This window comes from Nicotiana tabacum, chromosome 7 (assembly GCF_000715075.1).
Source record: "Nicotiana tabacum cultivar K326 chromosome 7, ASM71507v2, whole genome shotgun sequence".
Taxonomy (NCBI): domain Eukaryota; kingdom Viridiplantae; phylum Streptophyta; class Magnoliopsida; order Solanales; family Solanaceae; genus Nicotiana; species Nicotiana tabacum.
This window is the reverse complement of record NC_134086.1, coordinates 20,671,176-20,693,264: the sequence shown is the minus strand read 5'-3', so window position 1 is coordinate 20,693,264 and position 22,089 is coordinate 20,671,176.

Sequence of the window (22,089 nt, the reverse complement as noted above, 5' to 3'; positions counted from 1 at the left end):
TCACGAAAAAGAAAAAAAATAGTGAACAGAAGAAAAATTTAAACTCGAAAGATTAATCGAGTTTCAACCAGATTAGTATAAGAAAACTAAGCTAAAGAAAGGGGAAGGATAAAGAGAATAAGATAGTAAAAGGGAGAAAAGACAAGAGGGGAAAGGAGCTTACCAATTCAGAACTCGAAATCTATCGGAGACAAAGGACCTAAAAAAACTAATGTCGATCGTTTGTTCTCTGTCAAGGACAAACTGAACTACACCAGTTTTGTTGAATCCAAACTTCAAAACTCGAAGCAACAGTGCCCTATGACTATGCATGTACCAAGTCTGATAGAAAAATAGTTTTGAACTTTCAGGGCTCGAACTCAAATTTAGGATTCGAGAAGCTCCGGCAAGATTCGAGGGAAACGGAGTGAGGATTCGGCATGAGGGGGTCGTGGTGGCTATGTGGTGTTAATTTGGGGTCATTTGGGACTGGTGCCGCCGGGCTCGAGGTGGGGGAATAGAGGCGGTGCTTTAGGGTTTTTGGTAAATCTCTGAAGGTTGGATGAGAGAGGCGAGACGGGGGGGGGGGGGGGGGAGGGTGAAGGGTTCAGACACTGATATATTTACCGGTGCCCAGTTCACAACCGTTGGATCACATGAGATCAACGACTGTGATGGAAAGCAAAGAAAACGACACTGTTTGGTTACTGGTGGGGGCAGACCGGGTATTGGAGGTGGGTCTGGGCCTGGATCGGGCGTGTTTAACAGGTTTAAGGGAGCATTGGATTGGGCTTGACAGAATTGAAATAAAAACGGCCCAAAAATCTGATTCAATGCTTTTCCCTTTTAAAAAATATTTCTTAATTCTTTTCCTTTTTTTTTCAAAATTAAAATAAAAACCTAAACTAAATCCTAAATCAAATTAATCCTACCACATTAAATTAATTAACTCTAACTAATAATTACCACAATTAATTGAAAACCAAATTAAAGGAAAAACTACCAAAATGCGAAAACTAAAATTAAAAAGTGCAAAAATAAGTTATTTTTTGTGATTTTGTATTTCTTATAAAACAACTAATTTGTTAATTAATCTGAAAAATATAAAATTAAATCCTAAATGCAAAATGCAACATATTTTTGTGTTTTTCAAATGTAACATGCATAGACAAATGCAAAAAATTAGCAGAAATGCTACGAAAAATCTACGAAACTGCAAACAATGGAAAAATTATTTTGTTTTGAATTTTTAGGATTAATTCATATAGGGAAAAACTCACGTGCTCAGAACTGCCCCTCTTTGCCCAAAATATGAAGAGTTTTCGTGCAAAGATAAAGCGAGCGATTTTTGCCCGTTTGAATACTCCGTGGGAACCATTTTTGAAAGGTTTGACCGCACCCTGCTTCCGAGGTTGCCTACATATCCTTCGCTAAAAAGGAATCAGGTCAATGTAGTTCAGGAATGTTTGGTAGCTGGGACTACCATGGAGCTGTGATTTCACTACTGCTGCTGCTGCTACTGTTTACTGCATCCCCTTATTACACCATGATAAAATAAAAAGTAACTAGACTATGCTATGATCTATACACTACAAAATCCTATCTATAACTTCAGACTTGCTCCTGTGGTTCTTGTTGCCTTGTACTTTCCCGGTGGAATCCCCTTGTTGCCGCTTTGAATTGTAATCGGAGATGTTTTCCACTTCTCTGGGTGGATGCCTACTGCCAACTACACTTTGATGATGTTTTTCCTTTCTCCGATTGGACGCTCGACTGCTGAACTTGAATGTATTCCCTGCTCTCCAGGCGGGCTCCTGACTGCTAACTTGAAATGTATTCCCTGCTCTCCAGGCGAGCTCCTGACTGCTGACTTGAAATGTATTCCTTGCTCTCCAAGCGGGCTCCTGACTTCTAACTTAAAATGTATTCCCTGCTCTCCAGGCGGGCTCCTGACTTCTAACTTGAAATTTATTCCCTACTCTCCAGGCGGGCTCCTCACTGCTGACTTGAAATGTATTCCCTGCTCTCCAGGCGGGCTCCTAACTTCAAAAAAATATACGAAAACAAAGGAAATTTTTCTGCCTCAGTTTGGGTATCTGGGAAAATATGTAAGTGTAAAATGAATCACATTACCAAATATCAATAAGAACTTGAAAACTAAAACTTGAATTGTACTCCCTTGTTCTCCAGGCGGGCTCCTGACTGCTGAACTTGAATGTATTCCCTGCTCTCCAGGCGGGCTCCTGACTGCTAACTTGAAATGTATTCCCTGCTCTCCAGGCGGGCTCTTGACTTCTAATTTGAAATGTATTCCCTGCTCTCCAGGCGGGTTCCTAACTTCTAACTTGAAATGTATTCACTGCTCTCCAGGTGGGCTCCTGACTTCTAACTTGAAATGTATTCCCTGCTCTCCAGGCGGGCTCCTGACTTCTAACTTGAAATGTATTCCCTTCTCTCCAGGCGGACTCCTGACTTCTAACTTGAAATGTATTCCCTGCTCTCCAGGTGGGCTTCTGACTTCAATAACATAGACAAAACCAAGAAAATTTTCTTCCCCAGTTTGGATATCTCAGCACAAATGAGAGGGTAAAACTAAATCGTATCATCAAATATTACTAAGAATTTGAAATCTAGGTCCCATTATTCAGGGGGAGGGGGTCCTGACAACTCTTGACTAAACGACAATTTTAAATCTACATTATATCTTCTACAGGTGTGACTTCTGTTAAATCTTGCAAACTAAGAGGATCTTTAAACTACTTCCCATTATCCAAGAGGGTCCTGAAAATCAAAAGTCAAGTTTTATCTTGAGAGTGACAACTTTTATGGCTGAATTATACTACCCTACAACAAAATTTACGCTAAATGTTGCTATCTAATCAAAATTTTAAAGCTAAGTCCCATTATCCAGGAGGGTCCTGAAAAATCCTAATTGAATCCTATCTCGAATTTGCAAACTTCTAAGTCAACTTATATTTTTTTGGGATGCACCTATCCTAGATTATACTACTTCTGAACATTTAAACTAGGTCCCATTTTCCAGGAGGGTCCTGAAAATCAAAAATCAAACCTGTTTGGTGACTGCCTTTCTCCACGGAGGGTTTCTCCGAAATAACCGAAATTTCTTGCCCCTATTTGAATCTAATAAAAATCTTGTCAATTTTAAATATGGCGGTTGGTTGATGGCATTCTTTGTTTAAGGTCTCTCCGCTGCATTATTTTGTTTTGACTGGCTTCCCTGAACTGGCCCTGAACCACTTGACTTTTTGACTGACTTTCAAAACCCCATGACTTTGGATGACCCGAGCGTTTTATACCCAAACTGTTGTTTCACACCTCTTACCCTCTTTAACTGAAACTCCGCATCTCCCATGAAATTACTAAATCATTCTGCCGATGGAACTTGTACTGGCACTTGTCCCACTTTACATCATGCTATCTTTGGTATGCTCTGGCCACACTGTGCTTTGCCATCTTGAAGCTGGTAGTGAGCTTTGAAATTCCTTCTTATTTTCTTGAATAGAACTGACATCGAGAACATCTTAGAGAAATAAACCCAAAAGAAATGAAATGCAATGACTTTCGAAGTTAAGGATAAGGAAATCCAAAACTGGAAGACTATCTGAAGAGGAAAAGAAAAAGGACTTATCTGAGTGGAGCAGCCGACACCAATGATCATGACGCGCATTTTGGATTACCCGGCCCAATCGGTCCACCAATCAACTTTCAATTGCCACACTTTGTTGCCCCGGGATTTCCATAACCTGATTTCTTCAACCAAATTCTGACCTTGTTCATCCTGCGGTGCCTTGGAGAGTTTCCGCCAATAGACCTCTCTCATCCATTCATCTTTCAACTCACTTTCACCTTACGATGCCCGTGAAGGTTTTCATCAACAAGACTCTCACATTTTTAATTTCTTTCAGCTCCCGTCGCTTTACGATGCCCGTGAGGGTTTTCACCAATAAGACTCTCTCATTTTTGATTCTTTTCCCTTTTTGGACCAGAGTGTTGCCCCTGACATAAATCACCTCTACCTGTTTGACTTGGCATTTCCCACAGACTGATTGGAAGGTCTTTCATTGGACGTAATGTGGCTTTTGGATGGGTTTAGAAAGGAAGGGTATAAAAGCTCAAAACAATTTGATTGGATTCAAACTACAACCCTCGGAATCAGATTTCTGATAACAACCACAACTTCTGCCCCAGTTTCTTTTTTGGGGCTTTTGGATTTTATTTGATGGGACCGAACCGTGAGGCTGCCTACGTATCCTTAAAAGGAATCAGGTCGAACGTAGTTCATGACATAGGAATTACTTTGTTTGTTGTGATTTTTCTTCTCTTTTTCTTTCCCTTCTTTTCCTTTTTTCTTCTTCTTTTCTTTTCATTCTTTTCTTTCTCCTTCCATTCTTTTCTTTCTCCTTTATCCTTTTCTCTCCTTTATTTACTTATATTTACGCTTGTGTTTCCGATATTTGCTACTGATTCCGAAGGAGGGGTATGAAAGAATTTAAATGAGGCTCAAAGGGATAACGAGGGATATAGTGTTTAGATAGCAGAACAAAATGCCTTCGTCATTTCAATATTCGAGACATGCCAAATACAAACAAGTACAATCAAAGAAAGAAATCATACATAATATCTCTTGACTGCATCAGAATTGATAGCCATTTCTACACATTTGCCTTCTACATCTGTCAAATACAATGCACCATTGGACAACACTCTAGTCATAATGAATAGCCCCTACCAATTTGGGAGAATTTTCCTTTTGCTTCAACCTGATGAGGAAGAATGCATTTCAATACTAACTGCCCCACTTAAAACTTCCGTGGATGCACCTTCTTGTTGTATGCTCTTGTCATTCTCTGTTGATACAACTGGCCATGACACACTACTGCCAGTCTCTTCTCATCGATCAAACTCAATTGTTCCAAGCGGGTTTTGACCCACTCCTCATCATCGATCTCAGCCTCCACGACAATTTGAAGGGATGAAATTTCCACTTCTGCGGGTATCACTGCTTCAGTGCCATACACCAACAAATAAGGAGTCTCCCCTACTAAAGTACAGACAGTAGTGTGATAACCTAGCAATGCAAACGACAGCTTTTCATGCCACTGCCTAGAACCTTCCACCATTTTTCGAAGTATCTTCTTCATATTCTTGTTGGCCGCCTCAACTGCTCCGTTTGCCTTAGGGCGGTATGGGGTAGAATTGCGATGTGTAATCTTGAATTGCTGACATACCTCTTTTATCAAATGACTATTGAGATTAGCCCCATTGTCTGTAATGATCACCTTTGATATCCCGAACCGGCAGATGATATTCGATTAAACAAAATCAACCACTGCCTTCTTGGTTACAGATTTGAATGTTTTAGCCTCTACCCACTTGGTGAAATAATCAATGGCCACCAGAATAAATTTGTGCCCATTGGACGCTGCTGGCTCTATTGGTCCAATGACATCCATTCCCCAAGCAACAAAAGGCCATGGTACAGACATTGTATGTAATTCAGATGGTGGAGAATGAATCAAATCTCCATGCACTTGGCACTGATGACATTTACGCACGAAACTGATGCAGTCTCGCTCCATAGTGATCCAATAATAACCTCCTCGGAGAATCTTCTTTGCCAACACGTACCCACTCATGTGCGGTCCATAGACTCCAGAATGTACTTCAGTCATGATAGCCGCGGCCTGTCTGGCATCTACACATCTTAATAACCCGAGATCTGGAGTTCTTTTGTACAAAACTCCTCCACTGAAGAAAAATCCACTTGCCAAGCGACGAATTGTTCTCTTTTGATCACCTGTGGCTTGTACCGGATATACTCCGCTTCGGATGTATTCCTTGATATCATGAAACCAATGTTCGCCATCGAGTTCTTCTTCCACCATGTTATAATAAGCATGCTGATCGCGGACCTGAAAATGCAACGAGTCTACATAAGCCTTATCTGGATGATGTAGCATTGACACCAGAGTAGCCAAAGCATCGGCGGCCTCATTGTGGATCCTCGAAATATACCTGAACTCTATTGATTGAAATCGTTGACAAATATCATGCGAGCATTGTCGGTACGGTATGAGTTTTAAATCCCGTGTTTCCCATTCTCCCTGAATCTGGTTTACCAGAAGGTCCGAGTTACCCAAGACCAAGACTTTCTGGACACCCATGTCCACAACCATCCTCAAACCCAAAATGCATGCCTCGTATTCCGCCATGTTGTTAGTACAGTAGAACTGAAGCTGTGCTGTAATAGGGTAATGATGCCATGTTTCAGAAACAAGTACTGCTCCTATTCCAACGCCTTTCATGTTAGCAGCACCATCAAAGAAAAGCTTCCATCCTGGACTTTCAATCTATTCCGACTAATCAATGTGCATTACCACTTCATCAGGGAAGTAAGTCTTCAAAAGTTCATATTCTTCATCCACAGGATTCTCAGCCAAATGGTCGGCCAATGCTTGTGCTTTCATTGCGGTCCTAGTCACATAGATAATGTCAAATTCTGTGAGCAAGATCTGCCACTTTGCGAGCCTTCCCGTGGGCATATGCTTCTGGAAGATATACTTCAACGGATCCAAGCGAGAAATGAGGTAAGTAGTATAAGATGACAAATAATGTTTCAGCTTCTGGGCTACCCAAGTTAGGGCGCAACACATCCTCTCAAGCTGAGTATACTTAACCTCGTAAGATGTGAACTTCTTGCTGAGATAATATATGGCCTGCTCCTTCCTGCCAGTGATGTCATGCTGTCCTAACACGCATCCAAATGAATTGTCCAAGACTGTCAAATACTGAATCAAAGATCTCCCTGGTTCCGGCGGGACCAACACAGGTGGGTTTAACAAGTACCCCTTTATCTTATCAAATGCTTCCTGACATTCATCTGTCCACTTGACTGCAACATCTTTCTTTAACAGTTTGAAGATAGGCTCACAAGTTGTCATGAGCTGAGCAATAAACTGGCTGATGTAATTCAATCTTCCCAACAGACTCATCACCTCAGTCTTGTTTTTTGGAGGTGGAAATTCCTGGATTCCTTTGATTTTTGACGGGTCTAATTCAATACCTCGTTGGCTGACTATGAATCCCAACAACTTTCTAGAAGGAACACCGAACACGCATTTTGCAGGATTGAGCTTGAGATTGTACCTGCGAAGCCTTTGGAAGAACTTTCTCAGATCTCTGACATGGTCAGACTGCTTTCTAGACTTTACAATCACATCATCCACATAAACCTCGATCTCCCTGTGTATTATGTCGTGGAATATGGCCGTCATTGCCCTTATGTAGGTTGCCCTAGCATTTTTCAAACCAAATGGCATGACCTGATAACAGTATGTTCCCCAGAGCGTGATGAATGCTGTCTTTTCCGCGTCTTCTTCATCCATTAAGATATGGTGGTAGCCCGCATAACAATCCACAAAAGAACCAACCTCATGTTTGGCACAATTATCGATCAATATATGGATGTTCGGCAGTGGGAAGTTATCCTTGGGACTCGCCTTGTTGAGGTCTCGATAATCAACACACACCCTGGTCTTGCCATCCTTCTTCGGCACAGGCACTACATTGGCTAACCAAGTGGGATACCGAGTGACCCGAATGACCTTGGCCTCAAACTGTTTGGTGACCTCTTCCTTAATTTTCACACTCATATCAGTTTTAAATTTCCTCAGCTTCTGCTTGACAGGGGGGAATGTCGGATTAGTGGGCAATTTGTGAACCACCAAGCTAGTGCTTAGACCTGGCATGTCGTCATAAGACCATGCAAAAATATCTTTATACTTGAACAGTGTTTTAATTATCTCCTCTCTAAGTTATGGTTCAAGATGGACACTTACTTTAGTTTCCCGGACATTATCTTAGTCCCCTAAATTGATTGCTTCTGTATCACTCAGGTTAGGCTTGGGTTTTTCTTCAAAATGACTTAATTCTTTACTAATCTCTTCAAGGGCTTCATCCTCGTCATATTCCGATTCAACATCACACTCTATTTCTTGAATTACTATTTCAGAATTAGAATGGCTTTTAAGACTGGGCCGGAGATTCCGCATGCATGTCATATCATTGAAACCAGCATAAAAAGAACTATACAAGAAAGAAAGGAAAACAAAAATAAAACTATCAGGAAAAGAGGAAAAGAGGAAAAGAGAAAATTGCATTTCATTGAAATTAAAGATAACGGAGTTTATACATCTAAACAGACGGAACATAGCATCTGAATTACAACCTTGGATTAATCTAGATAAATTGAAAGAAAATTAAAGAAAACTACCAAAACTCCCTCCTGGTGGGGAGATGAGTAGCTTCCCAATTGCTAATCTTTGCATTGGGCCAACAAATTGCACATCCGCCTTGCTAGAACCCTCTCTAGCTTCCAACACGTTCACATCGGCGAATATCCTCTCGAACCTTTCCATCAAATCTCCATCCACATCAACCACCGAACTGGGAATCGTCGTCACTAGGCGCTTTTTGGTACCAGGCCTGACAAATGATCAGGAAAGACACGGGACTAGCTTTGGAAGGGCCCATGCTCTCTGTTTCATTTTTCTGGCTCTTCTCACGTCTGCGACTGTGGGATTTAACCCCAGACCAAATGTATCCAAGTTTTTAGGAAGAGAAGCCGACTGTACGATGCCTTGCAGAGATGAACCCAAGCCCTTCCCTAGCACAAAACCATTTTTCAATATTTCAGCGACTACCATGACTGATGCAGCAACTACCCTTGGAGTCGGCACGCACTTCCCTTCAGGACTATTCTCTACCGATACCGTGTCAAAAAGATGATTAATCCATGGCCCCTTGTCGTCTTCAAACTCTATGAATGGAATAATGGCATCACTGGGAACACACAAATTGTCTTCGCCATGTACAACAATTTCCTGTCTATCCCATTCAAACTTAACCATTTGATGCAGAGTGGACGAGACCGCTTTGGCAGCGTGAATCCAGGGTCTACCTAACAACAGATTGTAAGAAACAGCCTCATCGAGCACCTGGAATTCCATAGTAAATTCAACTATCCCTATTGTAAGCTCAAGCACTATGTCCCTAACTAAATCTTTCCCTCCACCGTCGAATCCCGGAACGCAGATACTGTTCTTGTGAATTCTTTAATCATCCACCTTCAACTTGTTCAGAGTGGAAAGAGGGAAAATGTTTGCACTAGAACCATTGTCAACCAGTACTCGAGTAACCACGGACTCTTCACATTTCACCATCAGATAGAGGGTTCTATTGTGCTCAGTACCCTCCACAGGCAACTCATCATTAGAAAAGGTGACTCTGTTTACCTCAAATATCTCGTTAGCTATCTTTTCCAAGTGGTTTACTGAGATTTTGTCAGGAACGTGTGCTTCGTTCAAGATCTTCATCAAATCCAGACGGTGCTCATCTGAATGGATTAATAATGACAAGAGCGAGATCTGAGCTGATGTCTTCCTTAACTGCTCCACAATGGAATAGTCCTGTACTTTCATCTTTCACAGAAATTCTTCTGTTTCTTCCTCGGTCACAGCTTTCTTCACCAACACTGGGTTATCTTTTGAGGTCTTAGCTTTTCTCAACTCTCCGGGGGCAAAGCATCTCCTCGATCGAGTCAGACCATGGGTCTCACACACTTCTTCTTTAACCTCTTTTCCCTTGTAAGTCACTGTCACTCGTTCATAATTCCATGGGACTACCTTGCTGTTGACTATCGATAATTGAGTTACCAGTTTGATAATGACAAGATCCGTGCGGGCGCTCTTCACAATTACCACAGACTTGTTCGTCACTCCTGGCACCACCACTTTTGCTCTTTCATGTTTTCCTGCAATGTCACTTGAGGACCCCTTCTTGACCTCCACAGATGGTTCATTATTTGCCCCGTTCAACTTGATCACAAACTTCTCACTTGTTGATTTTTCAAACGGCTTGTCTTCACTAGCCCGAATCATCATGACGGTTTGCGAAGGCTTCTTAGGCTCCCCTCCCTTGTGCACTATCTCAATCATATTAGTTTCATGATGGGCCGACAACGGGTTGTGGTTGATGTTGGGTGCCTCCGGGGCTTGGACCTTAATCCGATTAGTATCAATGAGCTATTGAATAGCCGTTTTCAATTTCCAGCATTTCTCTGTGTCGTGACCCGGGGTCCCTGAACAATACTCACAGCTCACCGAGTGGTCAAGATTTCTGGGAGGGGGATTCGGCAGTTTAGCCTCGATCGGATTCAACATACCCAACTGTCTCAGTCGGTAGAATAGACTAGCATATGATTCTCCCAATGGAGTGAAAGTCTTCTACTTCTGCAACCTCTCATTCTTAAAGGCTTGATTTGGCTGAAAACCTGTTCCAGGGGGATTTCTGTAGGCTCTTGGGGGCGGATGGCCATTTTGTGGAGCTAGGTATGGACTTTGTGGAGCCGGCGCATGCCATTGTGCGTGAGCATAAGGTTGGGTATAGGTTTGTGTGTGATGGACAGAAAAATGGGGATCTGGCGGTGGGTAGTAGTGTTGCGGTGGGCTATATGGAGTGTGGGGTAAGTTTTGTGGCAGGGTCGAGGCGGGTTGTAGTAACGTGGAAGGTTCTTGGAACCGACCCAAGCTCCCGACTCAATTGTCGCAACATCCTCTTTCTTCTTTTTCCCGAGTACACCTCTAGTGCCATTTTGAATGGCCTGGGTAGTCGCTATGATTACTAAATAACTCATGATCATGATCTTGAGTCCCTCCTCAACCATGCCTCCCATTTTTACAACTTCTTTAAAGGACTTGCCCACTGCTGACACCAAGTGACCAAAATAAGTGGGTTCCAAAGCCTGCAAGAAATAATCAACCATCTCACTTTCTTTCATCGGAGGGTCAACCCTCGCTGCTTGCTCTCTCCACCGAAAACCATATTCCCTGAAACTCTTACCGGGCTTCTTCTCAATCTTTGTTAATGATAGACGGTCTGGGATAATTTCAAGGTTGTATTGAAAATGGCAGGCAAAGGCTTGGGCCAAATCGTCTCATGTGTACCACCTGCTGTGATCTTGTCTAGTATACCATTCTAATGGAGATCCACTCAGACTTTGGCTGAAATATGCCATCAACAATTCATCTCTTCCGCCTGCTCCTCCCATCTTGCAACAAAATCCTCTTAAGTGTTCTACTAGGTCACCATGCCCGTCGTACAGATCAAACTTGGGAATTTTGAACCCTGCTGGTAACTGGACATATGGTAACAGACATAAATCTTTATAGGCCACACTTACTTGACCTCCCAACCCCCTCATATCTCTGAATGATTGTTCTAAGCTTTTAACTTTTCTGATCATCTCTTCATGCTCGGGATTTTTGGGTGGCTTCTCGGTCTTTACCGGGAGATCAAGATGAGGGGTGTAAGAATATGGTTCTGGGACTTTGAAGGTGGGTTCAGGGGGATAGTACTGGTTGTCGTGAGTTTGGAAAAGAGGTTCACTGGAAGAATGGTGTAATGAAGTGGGTGGAGGTGCCACAAAAAAAGGAGTGATTGGTGGAGGAGGGTATGAGACTTGTTTGGGTGGTGGAGCTTGAGAAGTTTGGGAAGTGGTGACATATCATTGTTGGTAGAGGGGAAAGGCTGGAGATGAGTTCACAGTGGGAGGATCCTGAGGTTGGGCTGATGGTGGGATATAAACAGGGTTGGCGGGATAAATCGGTGGTGGATGTCCCTTTGCCCAGGCTTGGTACATCTCAGCGATTTGTTGCTTTAACTTATACATCTCTTCCTTCATTGCATTAACATATAGCTCCTCCACCTCTTTTGACGGGTCGACAATACTTGTCTCCGGTTCTTGGTTGGCCATATTCAGCCTGTCTTTTGATCGGGTGTTGTATGAGTGAGTTGCCAGAATGACAATCAACTAACCACCTGCCTGGACTCAATACATAAACAACAACCTTGTTAGTGGTTAGGGCTTTAACAAATTAGTAACCACATATTTGGGGAATGAATGCACCTTAGCAGTTAACCGTTTCTATTATGCATTTAATCGGCTACTTGCGTCATCCTGACTTTTCCATTTGCAACTTCTTTCTTCTCTTTTTCCATTCTGGCCTTTTCTTTTGTTTTTATCCTCTCACTTCTCTCTTGTTTTTCCATTGGTTCTTCCTCTTATTTTCTCTCTTTTCTTTTCTTCTTCTGTTTTTTCTTTTTTTTTTTCCTGTTTTCCTCTATTTTTTTCCTTCTTCTTTCTTTTTTCTCTTTTGGTTATGGTCAAATCCTATGGAGATTGTCTACGTATCATGACCCCGCATGAATCAGACCGAGCGTAGTTCTAGGAGATAAGTACGAAAGTAAATAAAATAATTTTTGGGATTTTCAATTTCATAAAAAGCAAATGCTTTGATTATAAAGACTCAACACTAACAGACTTCAAGAGAAACTAACAAGTGCTGATGGAAAGATGAAATACAGACTCCAAAAATAAACTATCATATTCCGATGGAAGAAAATGCAGACTCGACAACGAATGACAAACTCTAGCAGAAAGAAAATACAGACTCAACACAACTGACAGACTCGAACAAAAAAGGACATGCAGACTCAAATGAAAAATTATGAATACATCAATGCTCTTAGTGCCCGCGGGACATCATTCGGTCTCGCTGCAGGCCTATATGCAAGATCCCTTTGAAGTCGGTCCAAGTCACTCATTATCTGCTTAACGAATGTCATTACTGCCACGAAGAAGGTAGTGCGTGTCATATCCTCACAGACTTGGCACTTCATAACGATGTAATTGGCGATATTTCTAATTCTCTCTCTTATGACACCTTTTTCTTGTAGCAATCGCCCGATTTGCTGGGACCTGGCTTCCAAAGTTTGCTCGGCCACTTGATTTTGCTCCTGAAGTTGTTGCAAATCTATTTCTAATTGTGCCAATGCCGTATAACAATGTTCTCTTTCAACCTTGAAGTCTTTCGCCTGTTTGATCATTTTGTTTTCCGTGGCGATGGCCCTTTTCTTTAATCCCGCGATCTCATCATCCTACTTTTCTTTCAACTGCTTAACCATGCGTGCTCGTTCATTTGCATTTTTAGCCAACTGTTTTCGAGCCTTGGCTAGTTCACTTTCTTCTTTGTTCAAATCAAAACTATAGTCGCTCACTTTCTGCCTCAAGTTAGCTATGAGTTTCTCATCTTTGGCACTTTGGGCTGGGGTTTCTGCCGCTATTTTCATTTTCTGAATCTGGGCTCGAAGGGCCTCATTTTCTATGGCTAGCTTTTTCTTTTCTCCTTCGTCCGCCGCAACTTCCAAGCTATTTTCAAACTGAAGGTCCCTGACTTGTTTTTCCAATTTGCTTATGGTAGCCCTATACCCGTTTTCTTTGGCCAACCAGTCCTATTGTATTTGTGCTCCGTCAGTGAACTGTTGGACATGGGGTCTCTTTGCGGGACTTTCAGGCTCATGTTGCACGTGGGATCTTTTACCATACCAAGCAATATAATTGGGCTCCACCTTGCCTCTGAATAAATCTCCACTTGAGTATTAGGCCCTTAGAATCTGCACTAATGCCAAATTCGACGCACTTTTTCTTTTGGGAAGGCAGCTTTTAGCTCTAACTCAATGACATGCCAACTCAAATTTTCATCATGTGGGATGGTCTGGTATTGGCCTAATTGACGTAGGACTCTGTGCGGAGCATAAGGCTGGATACTCCGAAGACCCATCAGTAGCAAAAAACACACTTCGGCTGACATATAGACCACTTCATTGATCGAGAGCCACCCGATCGTCCATTCGATCTTGTTTACAGTCAAAGATCTCAGATGAACATGCCATTCTTCTGTACCATCCGGGAACTCATAACTCTTTACCCGCTTTTCATGTTTTTCGATGCATTCAAGGCCAATCATACCACAATTCAAGTATCCAGGACTGTGGCAAAGGTGTTCCTCCATCCATAGTTTTAACAACATATTGCACCCTTCAAAGAACTTCCCTCCTTCTCGACAATGGGTCAATGCTCGGTAAATTTCCGCCAAGATCAACGACACTATAGTCCCATTTGTCTTTTTCATCATAAAGTCGGTTATCCCTACAAGTCCCAGCTCTATGTTTCCGTCTTTTCTAGGGCAAACCAAAATACCCAGGAATGCCGCTATGAAAGCTAATTCTCTCCAAGCTTACCACTTGTTTTGGTTTCCCGCATGAGTAAGACCGGTATCTGGAATTTCAAAGCCACGGTGATTCCCGTAATGTTGATACAGAAAGTAGAAGGTACAGAATCCTTTGGCCAAATTTCCGTCTCGGATGTCACGACTGATGCTTAAAAAGTCCAAAAATTTATGAGGGGTTACTGTTCTTGGTGCCACCGGGTATTGACTTCTAAGATTCCCTTCGAAACCGGCATAGCCTGCTATCAAGGCCTTAATCACGTCTTTTCTTGGCTTAACCTTCAAGAATGGTATTATGCGTTGTGAAATCAGCAAAGTGAAATACATTATGCGCTGGGTCCCAGAATAGTATCAAGGCCTCAATCACGTCTTTTCTTGGCTTAACCTTCAAGAGCCCGATAAGACCGCCCAATGCTTTTGTCACAGCCTTTCTGCTATCTTCCCCCAAATCGTGCCACCACATATGTAGCTCCAAAGGGATCTCTTCACGGACTGAGAAAGGTTCATTTTGAGTTGTGCTTATCCTGCACATTTATTAAGGTGATTTTAATTAAAAGGAAACTACGACTCGTTTTGACTCAAGAAAAATGACCATCCCTTTTTTTCCCGAAAATTTTCACATAAATATCCGTCTTTGCCAATACAGCCTTTAAGCACTTCGAAAACGAAGATTTTAAGGTTGTGTCGGTTAGCCAGCAAAACCTTTAAAAGTGACTAAAAGTGGTTGTTCTTGCAAAAATAGCCTTCCGGCGCCCTTTTAGGGACATTTGGCTATTTCTGACAATAATGGCATCACCTTAATTATTTCAAATAAAAGTAAATTTTTTATTCTTTTGTGTTATTTTTTGCAAAAAGGAAGTTGGGCCCGATGAGGGTTGCCTACGTATCTCACACCCTGTGAGAATCAAACTGGCGTAGTTCGGGAAATTTTTTAAGAAAATAAACTCAACTTCTTTTTTCTTTTCCCAAAAACACAAAGATATTTTTTCCTATTTTTCTTTAAAATTTACAAAATTCCCCTCTTTTTTTCAAAATTTCGGCAGAGTTTCAGTATACTTTTAGGGACATTGGTTTTCACTGCAGGTAATTACCTCACACTACTATTTTCTTTTCCAAATTCTCTCCCTTTTATTCAAAAGCCAGTCAGCATGCAAATCCGAAGCAAATAAATGCACAAGTAGCAAGTAAGATGCATCAGGAATATAGTAGCAAGTAGGATGCATCAGGATGGTCTTTTATTTCGGGTGCACCTGTCCTAGACAGACCCAACCCCTGTGTTGAGTCTCCAAAGTCAAAATGCACATGATGCAAACAAACGTTCCTACTAAGGATCCGGCATGAGGCTGAGTTATTCTAGGTTCCAAAAAACCTGGGTTTATTATTATTCTAGACCTGGCTTACCCGAGCGGACCGCCCGAGCCGAGGGGGGGCAGCGTACCTGGAATACAGAAGCTTCACCGGCTTTGCAACTTGTCCGAACCTTGTTGTAAATTTGGAATATGACTCTAACAGAAAAGAAGTCACACGAAGTGCACACTTCTTCATGATTTATAAAACTTAGAGAGAAGAGGGATTTCGCAACAGTTTATATACAACACAGAATATCAAAGCGGTAAAAACAATCGATTAGCACATTAGGCCCAAATCATGTAACAAAATCAAATAATGGATACAACCTACTATAACAATTATTCTAAGCTCGAATTATTGAACCCTGAACCAGAGATTATGGGTTCGGTCCCCAGCAGAGTCGCTAGAGCTGTCACACCTCCTTTTTACCTATACCCCCGTAAGGGTTCCAATTTAAGTGACAATCGAAACAAGATTATTTAATTATATTTAGAGTCTCCACTTGGGATAATTTTGTGGTGTCCCAAGTCACCAGTTCAAATCTCAAATCGAGGAAAAGATTGACTCTGTTTTACAGTCTTCGAACACAGAAATCCGGGTAAGGAATTCTGTTAACTCGGGAAAAGGTGTTAGGCATTCCCGAGTTCCGTGGTTCTAGTATGGTCGCTCAACTGTTATAATCGGCTCGAATATCTGATTTTAAAACACTTTTGAACCTATGTGCATTTTAACTTTAAACTGCTTTTAATTATTTTAAGGAAGATTTCAACATCGTCTAAAACATGTCTTTGGACCGCACCACACGAAATGCACCCGCAGTCCGAAACGCATTTTATTCAACGTTGTTGAGATTTGGATTTGGGTTACATGAAATGCACACCCGAGTCTAGGAAGGTAATTTTAAGATTAGGTGCTTAAAGCAACTACTCGTTTTTAAATTTGCGAGGGCCATGGAACATTCATTAAATGGCACGCCTCGAATTCTAAGGATTAAACACATTAATTAACTAAGGGTCGAGAATTTGAAATTTTGTTTGTCACGACACACCTCGATTCCAATTTTTAAAGAGGGAATAACTGAATTGAACTATGTGAAGAGCTTCTAATCCTAAAGTGAGAGTTTCAAACTCAATATTAGAAATCATATGCTAGCAGAACACGACATTAAGCTGAACATATTAGAAGAGCACATGCAGGTGATGGCCCATCGAAAGGGAGACGGCCCAGATCTAATTCGGAGGCACTTTCAGATTTGGGCCTCAGAGCGAGCCCAAATTTCGGAGCCTTATAGCCACTGAGCACACGACTAAGTATCAAATCCCCACATTGCGTGAATAATGCTTGGCGTTACAAACGGCCCACATAAATTCAAAAGACTAACCATGGGACCAGTACATATACAAGCAAACTTTGGGAATCATCTTCTAGCTTATCAATGGACAATTATATGCCATTCAACAATGATTTGGTTTGCAAGCAGTTGAAAGTCTGATTTAAATAACTAGCAGTAGGCAACTTATTTCCAGACCTCCAAGTTAACTTAAAATAAAGACCTGAAGATTTAAAACAAATCAAACCAATCTCGCATAAGTAAAACCAAACTAACAATTTGTCATTTACCAGTGAACTCTAACGTATATCTACATTAGAGAATCCCAGTAACTCTCAACCAAAAAATAACCAAAATCCTTAACAAACCAGCGTGAAATTAGCAATTACAAACTTAAAGTCTTACTAACACGAATTCGAACTTATTCAAGGGCCAGAGTCCATGATCCACCCAGTATTACGGAGCATGTTTACAGCTAAACAATTAAGGGTGAACATGATAAAGGAGAGATCAGACTACTCTACACATTCTAATGATTTCCATAAGACATGAGTGACATTTTATGAACAAAACAGAAATACGGCTAAGCTATAAAAGTGAACAAATTTAATGCGCTGCTTCAAAGTTCCCTGTCCATTTCATTCATAAAATTTGGATTCACATTCTGCAGGTCTTAGAATAAGTACTTGGATATTGAAAACAAAGAACAAAGTGAGGAGTCAACAGCAGTACTTAGTAGAATTCAGCACCAGCAACACCAATGCAAACTAGAAAAATGGATACGAAGCAGTCCAAGACAGTCTTAATCGAACAATAACCCAAAGCAACCTCAAACCAAACTTCAAACACCCAAAACTCAATTCATTTCAGGACCAGATTAATGATAAATTCTTTAGAAGTTAAAAGTCTTCAAAATTATAGAAGAAAATGCAATGTAACAGTAATCACTTTTTTCTTTTAGTGTTTTCAGCCCTTTGTCTTTTTCTCTCAGAATTTTTAGCTCTTGAAGTCTATGAAAGTAGTAAATTTATGCAGTTTCTGTATTTTCTGGATTTCCAGCTCTCAAAATCTGACTTGAGCTCTAAGCAACAATGCCTTTATAGGCAAACTACTAGGGCAACCTCAAAGAGTTCAAATAGCACTTAAAACTTTCTAAAAATTTCATTCTAGCTTAGAAATCCCTAGTGTAAACCTCAGAATTTCAAAATAGCCCCCACCCAGCTTCTAGGAAGCTTCCTAGTTCAATTATATAAGATTCCCAAGCCTAGACTACCCAAATTACCCCTTAATGACCCTGTTATTACCTCTGAAAAACAGACCCAAAAATGGGTCAGAATTGACCCAATAACCCAAACCAATTTGGACGGGCTGCTCTTTGCCAAATGGACCAGAGACAACCCAAAGCCCAAACGAACACTTATCTATTTGAAGAGAAAATCTGCAAGCCATGATAACATGAAATGATTTCAAAGCAAACTGACTTAAATTACTGATCAATTAACATAACTAGGGAGGGAATTAACTAAGTTGAAATAGCCTAATTAAACTAACTTGGGTGACTAAACAGAAAGGCAAGATCGGAGAATTAGCCATGCTATTAACACAACGGACTAAAGAAATCAGAAAACAAGCTTTCACGAAGAAGAGAAAAAAAACAGTGAACAGAAGACAAATTTAAACTCGAAAGATTAATCGAGTTTCAACCAGATTAGTATAAGAAAACTAAGCTAAAGAAAGGGGAAGGAGAAAGAGAATAAGACAGTAAAAGAGAGAAACGACACGAGGGGAAAGGAGCTTAACAATTCAGAACTCGAAATCTATTGGAGACAAAGGACCAAACAAAACTAATGTCGATCATTTGTTCTCTGTCAAGGACAAACTGAACGACTTCAGTTTTGTTGAATCCAAACTTCAAAACTCGAAGCAACAGTGCCCTATGACCATGCATGTACCAGGTTCGATAGAAAAATGGTTTTTGAACTTTTAGGGCTCGAATTCAAATTTAGGATTCAAGAAGATCCGGTAAGATTCGAGGGAAACAGAGTGAGGATTCGACATGAGGGGGTCGTGGTGGCTATGTGGTGTTAATTTGGGGTTATTTGAGACCGGCACCGCCGGGCTCGAGGTGGGGAAATGGAGGCGGCGCTTTAGGGTTTTATGTGAATCTCTGAAGGTTGGATGAGAGAGGCGAGACGAAAGGGGGGAGGGGGTGAAGGGTTCGGACACTGATATATCCACTAGTGCCCAATTTACAGCCGTTAGATCATATGAGATCAACGATTGTGATGGCAAGAAAGGAAACGACACCGTTTTGTTACTGGTGGGGGCGGACAGGGTATTGGAGGCGGGTCTGGGTCTGGATTGGGCGGGTTTAACGGGTTTAAGGGAGAATTGGATTGGGCTTGACAGAATTGAAATAAAAACGGCCCAAAAATCTGATTCAATGCTTTTCCCTTTTAAAAAATATTTTTTAATTCTTTTCCTTCTTTTTTTTTTCAAAATTAAAATAAAAACCTAAACTGAATCCTAAATCAAATTAATCCGACCACATTAAATTAATTAACTCTAACTAATAATTACCATAATTAATTAAAAACCAAATTAAAGGAAAAACTACCAAAATGCGAAAACTAAAATTAAAAAGTGCAAAAATAAGTTATTTTTTGTGATTTTCTATTTCTTATAAAACAAATAATTTGTTAATTAATCTGAAAAATATAAAATTAAATCCTAAATGCAAAATGCAACATATTTTTGTATTTTTCAAAATTAACATGCACAGACAAATGCAAACAATTAATAGAAATGCTACGAAAAATCTACAAAATTGCAAACAATGGAAAAATTATTTTGTTTTGAATTTGTGGGATTAATTCATATAGGGAAAAAATCACGTGCTCACACCACGTGGCCTAAGAATGCTACTGAATCCAACCAAGTGCCGCTCAGTGTCTGAAGCACCGTCCTCAAGTGCCGCTCATGATCTTCTCGACTCCATGAATACACAAGAATATCATCAATAAAGACAATGACGAACGAGTCAAGATACGGCCGGAACACACTGTGCATCAAATGCATAAAGGCTGCTGGGGCATTAGTCAGTCCAAATGACATAATAAGGAACTCGTAATGACCATAGCGAGTCCTGCAAGCAGTCTTCGGGATATCTGGCTCCCGGATCTTCAACTGATGGTATCCTGAGCGCAAGTCAATCTTAGAAAACACCCGTGCGCCCTAAATCTGGTCAAACAGATCATCAATACGAGGCAAAAGATAATGGTTCTTCACTGTAACCTTGTTCAACTAGCAATAATCAATATACATACGCATAGAACCATCTTTTTCTTCATAAACAAGACAGGATCACCCCAAGGTGATACACTAGGCCGAATAAAACCCTTATCAAGCAATTCCTATAACTAATCCTTCAATTCCTTCAACTTAGGAGGAGCTATACTATACGGAGGAATAGAAATAGGCTGAGTGCCTGGCAACATATCAATGCCAAAATCAATATCTCTATCCAGCGGCATGCCCGGAAGATCACCTGGAAACACATCGGGAAAATCCCGTGCTACTGGAATTGAATCAACTGAAGGGGTATCAATACTGATATCTCTCACATAATCTAAATACGCGTCACACCCCTTCGCAACCATACGCTGAGCTTTAAGAAAAGAAATAACTCTACTGGGAGTGTAATCTAAAGTACCCCTCCACTCAACACGCGGTACACCTGGTATGGCCAGCATCACAATTTTGGCGTGATAATCAAGGATAGCATAATGGGGTGAATACCAGTACATGCCCAAGATAACATCAAAATCTACCATGCTGAACAATAATAAATTGGCTCTGGTCTCAAAACTAGTAAGAGCAACCAAACACGACCGATAAATACGGTCCACAATAAGAGAATTCTCATACAGGAGTAGAAACATAAATAGGGAAACTCAAAGAATCCCGAGGTACACCCAAATGCTGAGCAAAATAAGAAGAAATATAAGAGTAAGTGGAGATTGGATACAATAGAACTGATGCATCTGTATGACAAACCAGTATAATACCTGTGACGACAGAATCGGAGGCAACAACCTCGGTACAGGCAAAAAAGGCATAATATCTGGCCTGGCCTTCCCCTCTAGCTGGCTGAGTTGGTGGGGTAGCAAGTGGTGCTGTGATTATAGCTTGAGAACTCTGCGGAGCGCGCTGTGGCTGAGAAGTCTATAGAGGTGCAATCCTCCCAAGTCTAGGGCAATCCCTCACCACATGACATATGTCACCACACTCAAAACAAGCTCTAGGAGGACGTGGTAGTGGGAACTATGCGGTATGGGTACTCTAAGACCCCTGAACACCTGAAACACTGTGTGAAATCTGAGATGCAAACTGAGCTGGCTGACCCACAAAACCTCTACCATGCCGTACTCTTCCTCCAAAATAAGGACCAGTGGGTCTCTCCAATTTACGAGGTTTCCTTACTTCTCTATACTCTCTTTCCTGACCTCGTCTGTCCTCTCTCTCCTGGACTACCCATCCTCTACTCGGCGAGAGGTCCTCAACACCCACTGAACTGGGACCACAGGTTGTGTCGCTATGACACCTGGACCTTGACTAATGAGAACTCGCTACTCTAGAGTGGGGGTAGCGGAAGTCTGGGTCCCTTCCCAATCTGTGAGGTAGTTGGTACAACCTGAATCAAGCTTGCCTGAACTAATGTACCAAACATCCTCAGGAACTGTGCTAATGTATCCTGAAGTGTTGGAGCAGTAGTAGCAGCAGGCACATCCGGTGCCTGGACTCCACCTGGAACTGCTGGTGGCACTTCGGTGGTAGCTCGCGTAGGTGCTCTAGCTGCACCACGTGCGTGTCCTTGGCCTCTACTCCGGCCTTGACTTCTGGTGACTCTCACATTGGCGCGGGTGCCTAATCATCTATGGTAGCACGTGTCCTGTCTATCGATGAGAGAATAGAAGATAGAAGTTTAGAATTATGATATCAAAATATCGCATGACAAGGAAATCAAATAAAGTGGAATTTTCCTATCATTAACACAGCCTCTTATAGATAAGTATAGATGTCTCCATACCGATCAGCAAGACTTTAATAAACCGGCTTGTGATCCATGACTCCCATGAACCTAGAGCTCTAATACAAACTTGTCACAACCTAAGTTCGCCCTCCGTGATCCGTCGTGATGGAAACTATTCCCTATGACTAGGTAAGCCTAAAGTGCAGAAAATAAACTAATTTGCGGAAGTAAAATAGTTTAAAACAGAATTA